This window comes from Octopus sinensis, linkage group LG7, assembly GCF_006345805.1.
Source record: "Octopus sinensis linkage group LG7, ASM634580v1, whole genome shotgun sequence".
Lineage (NCBI taxonomy): Eukaryota > Metazoa > Mollusca > Cephalopoda > Octopoda > Octopodidae > Octopus > Octopus sinensis.
Window position 1 is genome coordinate 20,676,667 of NC_043003.1, and position 5,521 is coordinate 20,682,187.

A 5,521-nucleotide genomic window follows, 5' to 3' on the forward strand; every position below is an offset into this window, starting at 1 on the left:
TGAAATAATGTGCACAGAATGATGAGAATTGCTGTGTTGGCTATAATCAATATAATGATTTTCTTTATACCGATCTAATAGGCTAACTCTGTTGACTGGCAATTAATCGATAGAACTATGCTAATATATGTTTTTGGTTTGTTTGTTTTTTTCTCCCATTTTGTTTTGTCGTATATTTTTAATAATTTCTTTGAATGGTCATCTTTTGAAAGTTGCCCAAGACTTTTTTCCTTATGAAAATTTTGATTTATTGGATAATTCCATATCTGTCTCCCTGTCTCTCTAACTCTCTCTCACATCTGTATTTTTTTTTTTTTTGTTTGGGGTTTTTTTTTTGCTGAATGTCAACAAATAGAGTTGATTGAGATATATAGAAATAGAGACAATACTTTATTAAATCCATTCAACCCAATTATACTATTGGTATTTATTTGACCTCAATGCCAGATGATTGCGACACTGAAAACTGACAAACAGGGTATTGTAAAGTATTTTACCTCACTCGCTACCCTCCTTTCCATTTCGAGCGTTTCAATGTTAAATAAAAATTATTTATAACAAAATATAAAAATTATTCATTATAAAAAAAATAAGTTATATTCTTTATAAAAAAAAACTTTATTTTTATTAAAAAATAAAAATCCTTTATAAAAAAATATTGATTTCATCGTTAGGCACAAAGAAATGGATACATTTATAAAATTTTTCTCAAATATTTTTGCTTGCTCATATCAGCATCAACAAGTTAAATTGTTATCTTTTATAGTAACTCCTGCAAGTTAATTTGCAGTATCTTTGCAATTTCCTAAATTAACTCGTTTTCGACCGTTCTAAGTTATTACGGAAAATATCAAGAAATTTACTGCTAACTGTTTTTACAGCTTTTTTTTCTGTCTCTTGGTCTATCTGTCTGTTTGCATTTTGTTCACCCTATCTCTTTCGTTCGCTCTATTACTCTCAATCTTCTCTAATTTATTTATTTAATTTAATTCCATTTTGTTTTTTATTGGCGCTTTCATCTCAATGGAGAACTTTAAATTCAGAGAACGCTATGCTGAAATCAAATTAGAAGCATCATAAGTGTACCGAATTGGATGCTGCTAAAAATTGAAACCAGCACACAAAGAGGCATAAGATAGTTTGTTTTGTTTTTTTCCTTTCTGATATACAAATGCACATAGAGAAACAGACACTCTTAAGTACACATATACACACAAATGTTTCTTCCACATCTTCCTTAACCATTTGGACTTGTCTCCAGCGTAAGAAATTTTGTGTCGACAAAACTGGTCAATCCACTTTCACTATTGGATGAACTCCTTCTATGGAATGATCAGTTCCTTCATTAAAGCTAACGCTGAATCTAGTTGAATCTTTATTCACTTGTGAAATATATAACTTATGCAAAGCTACTCCATATGATAGCAAGAAGAAGAAGCATTGCTTTTGTGATTCGAAAGTGTAACCCATGGCATATTTGTTTTCAAACCTTGCCCAATCAGGCGTAGGAGTGGCTGTGTGGTAAGTAGCTTGCTTACCTACCACATGGTTCCGGGTTCAGTCCCACTGTGTGGCACCTTGGGCAAGTGTCTTCTACTATAGCCTCGGGCCGACCAAAGTCTTGTGAGTGGACTTGGTAGACGGAAACTGAAAGAAGCCCGTCGTATATATGTATACATATATGTGTGTGTTTGTGTGTCTGTGTTTGTCTACCCAGCATCGCTTGACAACCGATGCTGGTGTGCTTACGTCCCCGTAACTTAACGGTTCGGCAAAAGAGACCGATAGAATAAGTACTAGGCTTACAAAGAATAAGTCCTGGGGTCGATTTGCTCGACTATAGACGGTGCTCCAGCATGACCGCAGTCAAATGACTGAAACAAGTAAAAGAGTAAAGAGTAAAAGAGAGAGTAATCAACATTAATCTTTTTAAACCTAAGTTCCACACTTAAATACATACGTTCAATGCCACAGACACACACACACACACACACATGCACACACACACGCATACACACGCACACACACACACACGCATACACACCGCACAACACACCACAACACACAACACATGCACACCACACACACTATATTTTATATATTATATAGATATATATATATATATATACACACACATATCTTTATATATATATATTATATATATATATATATATTATATATACACTTACACATAATCTGTATACATATATATATATATATATATATATATATATATACACTTACAATTCTGTATACATATAATATAATATATATATATATATATACACTTACACATATCTGTAACAATATATATATATATATATTATATACACTACACATATCTGTTCATATATATATATATACTAGCATATTAGTAAAATATAAGCATTTAGATATACCAAAATATACAAAAAATGTGATATATATGGTAAATTTTTTTTTAGATTTAAAAATGGATTGCGTCCCTAACATCATGTTTGGGTATTCTATTCTATATATTTATCGATTTAGAACTGGGGAAACTTTTCAAAATTTTTCGCTGCGTATTTTTATTATACATTGGCTATGTTCAAGTTTCTCAGAATCGAACCGTATCATGAGGTAGAGAAAACAGACCACAGAAACACGCACATACAACTCCTTTAATAGATATATATATACATACATCCATGAGCACAAACACATATATACTTACTGTAAATTGTAAATTGAACATGTAAATAAATGTCTTAAATTTGGTATCGTATATTTTTTTAAGAAACAAGCAAGTGCGTTTTCTGCGATAGATGGAGTAGCGGTGACGAGTGAAATTTCTGTAAATAATAATATTTATAAGCTTAAAGCTTTTAACTGATCACCGTGTATTGAAAATAATCTAATATTTGGGCATATAGCCCTCGACGGTAAAAAGTGAGTTTTACAGGCGTACGGAAAACCACGTTTTTTTCTATCAAGGGCTATTATGCCCCAATATTAGACTAGTTTCTTTAGTCAATACACAGCGATTGCTTATAAGCTTTAAGCTTAAAAAGGTTATTATTATCGTATATTTTTATCTACTTTCTCTTTCTTCTATTAATCTTTTCATTGAATAGCTTAAACACATCAATGCAAATACAAATGTAGGGTTATACAGTTCGTTATTTCTGAATTTTCCCCGTTAATCTCATATCGACCTCCTGCTCTAGGTATTCGAGTTCGGTAAGCTATACACCACAATCACCGATTCCGATATTAAAAACAAACAAACAAAAAGAACGAAGCTCCAATAACGGACAGAGTCAACAACTATTGAAAAGGTTGCAAAAAGCAACGAAAATTTTAGAAATAATAAATAAGTAAATGAGTAGAAATCGAACCGATGAGTTGTCAATTAATAAGGCATTGAAACAGAATGACTCTCCCCAGACACAGCAATAGGTAGGTGTGTGTGTGTATGGCTATGTAGTAAGAAGTTTGTTTTTCAACCACATAGTTCTGGGTTCAGTCCCACTGTGTAGCAGTATGGACAAGTGTCTTGTGCTCTAACCTCGGGGACGACCAAAGACTTGTAAGTGGAATTCGTAGACGGCGGCTGAAAGAATCCCGTCGTAAATATTTGTGAGTGTATGTGTGTGTCTTTCTATGTGCTCAATGAAACAATTAAAGAAGATATGAAAAATAATTAAAATGATACATACAGAATCATCGTCAAATTATAGTTGATTTGGCAAAGTCCACGATCGAAAATACTATCACAGAACTGTTACTGAAGAAATATATTTAAACAGGAAGAGTTGTTGGGAAGGATAATAAAACTGCACAACACAAATTGCACAGTAAACTAAAACTATTCAATCTGTAAAGGTTGTTCTTACTGGGTCAGTGACCGCTACATAACGGTTTGAATATACAAATTTTGGAGTCTGGAAGCAAGAATTAAGTATGATTACACTAGGAGGACAGTCCACTAAACTCTAAAATTTTTATGAAACTGTTGTGTTATGCTTCTTCGAAAAACATACAACGTGATTAAAATGCTTCAAATACTGTCAAAATAATTCTTCGCTTAAAAATAAACGTAATCTTTTTTTTTTTCTAATTGATGCGATATGCAATAACAACTACTCTTATAGAAAAAGCTCTCTAACATAGGATAAGCATCAAAAGAAGATCTTATATGTGGATACATTACCATCTTTAAACACAACAGAATTTTCTAGAATATTCTAATGAAAATTTCCACTCAATGAAGAACAAAACGTATAAATATTATGGAAGCCAAGCAGCTATTTTCTCACTGATATGTAAACAATGTTGTAAGATTCAGGATTTTATTTATGATAAAAGAATCATCAATAATAACAGAATTGATAACAGAATCATCGATGACTTTTCACAATGACTTTTACAGAGCTTGTGTGAGAAAAGATGGGGTCCTGAGATCAGAAACCTGGCTTGATTATATGAATTAGGGTCGTCTCCGCTAACAGCAATCAAGAGGCTAAACTGTAGAGTTAAACTAAACGATAAATTAAGCATATCCCCAGAGAACGGGTACAGTTGATCTGCAGGTTTATTCACAGTTTACGCCTATTAAATTGAATACACAATTCGCGGGATGATTCAAAACTAGGCCACGCGTTGAGATCGAGCTCAGACCCACGTGATTGTGAAGCAGGCTTCTTAATCACACGAGCATGTTTGTGCTACGAGTTATTAAGTTACTTGGTTGTATTAGCTAAGTTTCAAATAGTAACCTTGTGAAGACAGGATTTCGAACCAAAAGGTAAATATACTTAATGAAATTTCAAGTTCTGTGAATGATATTGCTTTCAAATTTTGGCACAAGGCCAGCAATTATGAGGAATTTGTTAAGTCAAATACATTGAGCCCAATGTTTAACTGGTACTTCTTATTTTATCGACTCGAAAAAAAGGCAAAGTCGACCTCGGCGCAATTTGAATTCAGAACGTAAAGATGGACGAAATGCAACAAAGGTTTTTTCCCCGGCGTAATAACGAGTCTTATTTCTTTACTGCCCACAAGGGGCTACACTTAGAGGGGACAAACAAGGACAGACAAAGGGATTAAGTCGATTACATCGACCCCAGTGCATAACTGGTACTTAATTTATCGACCCCGAAAGGATGAAAAGCAAAGTCGACCTCGGCGGAATTTGAACTCAGAAAGTAAAGATGGACGAAATACGGCTACGCATTTCGCCCGGCATGCTAACGTTTCTGCCAGCTCGCCGCCTTTATTGTATAATTAATATTTTTGTGGATGATAATAAAAATAAATTGTACAACAATTATCCTTAAGTTTAGCATGTGACTCTACAATTTCTAACCAGAAATCTTTTCGTAATCGTTCAGCCAATCTTCCTCAGGTCACTTTCTACTGACATAAATAATGAAAAAAAGTTTATTTTTCCTGCATATCACTAAAAAGGTGAAACCGTCAAGGCTGGAATGAATTTCATCATAGATCTGCTCAATTAAAGATAAACTTGGGGTTAATCAAAACAACAACAATAACA